Source organism: Triticum dicoccoides, chromosome 7B, assembly GCF_002162155.2.
Source record: "Triticum dicoccoides isolate Atlit2015 ecotype Zavitan chromosome 7B, WEW_v2.0, whole genome shotgun sequence".
Taxonomy (NCBI): domain Eukaryota; kingdom Viridiplantae; phylum Streptophyta; class Magnoliopsida; order Poales; family Poaceae; genus Triticum; species Triticum dicoccoides.
Window position 1 is genome coordinate 734181034 of NC_041393.1, and position 2654 is coordinate 734183687.

Genomic DNA, 2654 nt, shown 5'->3' on the forward strand with positions numbered 1-2654 from the left:
TGTCGCGCTGGCCTTGGCACGGGTTGGTAGGCTGGCCTGAGCGTGACTCACGAGCGAACAAGCCGCCGCGCTGGCCTTCGCTTGAGCCAGATGGCTGGCCTTAGCGCGGCGCGCGCGAGCAAGCTGCCGCGCCGCCGTGCCAATCTACACTAGTGCAGAACCGGCCTTTAGTGCTGGTTCGTGACGGCCTTTAGTGCCGGTTCGCCAACCGGCACTAAAGAGTGGGGACTAAATGTCCCCCCCCCCTTTAGTACCGGTTCGTCACGAACCGGCGCTAAAGTGCAAACACGTGGCACGAGCCAGGCCCGGGAGCGCGTAGGGCTTTAGTACCGGTTGGTAACACCAACCGGTACTAAATGTTTGGGTGTTTTTTTTAGTTTTTCCTTTAGTTTTGTGTTTTCAATTTAATTTAGTGATTGTTTTACATTATAATGAGTTGTCAAATCATTAGGTGAAAGTACCGCGGATTAGTTTCGACTGAAGGATCTAGCTAGCTATAAGTGATCAAGTATATGCCATATCGATATTATACTTGATCACCTAATTAGGTGATCAAGTATAATATATATGGATATGGCATATATATACTTGATCACTTAGGTATAGGATCCATCCAGCTGAAACTAATATGTAGTTTCTTTCATTAAATGATATAATAACTCATCATCATCATCATCATATTAATATAAAAACTCTTGCATCATATCATCAACATGAGTATATGTATACTCTAGCTAGGTAGCTAAAAATCATCGTAGTCATCATTATCACTATTTAATCATCATAGTCATTACCGCTATCTAATCACCATACCAACAGTAGCTTAAAGAAGAAACATTCACTTGTACCAGAAGCAAAAATATCATCGAGTTCAACATTATTGTCATGATATTATAAGCGTTCATATATATATAACACCAAAAAAGCAAATCACTATTTGAGATTAAGTTCAGAACGAAGAACACGGACATGAAAGGACAAGTACTAAGAGCAGCATGAACTAGCTAAATCACTCCTGCTAGCTACTCTCTCTCTCTGGTAAAATAGCATAGAACATGTATAGCTCTCCTGATTCATCATACTTGAGCATGCAGATGAACATGTCTCCTAATCGTGGGTTGCGCTTCTCATTGCTGCCCCCTAATACTTCTCTGTGATCGTTAACAATTTCCTCCAATCTTTCACTATTAAGCATTCATCGCTTCTAGAAATCCTGAATGCATTCATGTGCAATGCTGGATATCTTGGCCGTAAGCTAACAATTGACATGCGACCTTTAGTCTCGATCCCCTGAGGCACAACTGTCATCGGGAGTCCCTGTTGAAGAACATCGTATAGTGCTTAATTAATATACTTAGCAATGAAAGTTTAGCAAAAAAATTATGTATGCAAAAGATGCACTGAGGACAAACAGTAAAAATCTTACCATCATTCCTAAATAGATGTGACCGTAGTTCAATACCATCACTATTGGTCGCACGTTTTGAGTACTAACATTTCTAAGTGCAGGAAGAAAATTTATCTTGACAGTATGAAGATCCTCAAGCCATGAAACATAATGACTTATCTCCTTGCAGTTTAGTTTAGCTCCGGGACAGTAGTAGGTCATGTCCACCAAGTGCCGGACATGTTTGCTTGAATGGAAATAAGCTGTCAATAGAAATTAGTTGTCAATTATTTTTGAATAAGCAATATCAAAGACAAAAATATAGTTGAGAAGAACTCACATAATGGTAGAACTGGAGGCGTCGGCACATCGACCCATATGTCTCTATTACCTTCAATATCATCTTCCGGACGAATATCAAAGGTAATAACCATACCAGGCTCAAATGCATAAGCCTTGCATAGTGCTTGCCAAGTTTTGCATTCAAAATAGGTGTACTGTGTGCATTGTATACTTTGACGTTGAAAGTATAACCATGCTCAGTTTTCAGGTAAACTCTCTTTACCTCCATAGTTTCCATATCCTTAAAACCTATCTTATCCAAGACAACATTTTTTGTATGGCAGGGGATGCGCTAGTAGAATAGTGAAAATTAAAAATTATAAGTCAGGAAAATGAAGCATATATATAAGTCATGCTTAATTATGAAAACAGACTTATCGTTGTGACTTACTGTATCGAATTCGAAGGTCTCATCCCGCTTGATGCTGAATCGCCTATCATCAACAAGGAAATTTCTGTCGCACTGGCCGCTCTGGTCTTCACAGTATTCGCACATAATGAAATTTTTTCCGTCGTCAGACGACATTTCCTATGTTCATATTAGGCGAAACATTAAACACTTAATAAAAATAAACTAGTTCTATTATAATTCAACTAGTTCAACTAAACATTTACTAAAATAAACTAGTTATATTAATTCAATTAGTTCAACTAAGCATTTACTAAAAATAAACTAGTTCTATTAATTCAACTAGTTCAACTAAATATTTACTAAAAATAAACTAGTTATATTAATTCAATTAGTTCAACTAAGCATTTACTAAAAATAAACTAGTTCTATTAATTCAACTAGTTCAACTAAACATTTACTAAAAATAAACTAGTTATATTAATTAAATTAGTTCAACTAAGCATTTACTAAAAATAAACTAGTTCTATTAATTCAACTATTTCAACTAAACATTTACTAAAAATAAACTAGTTA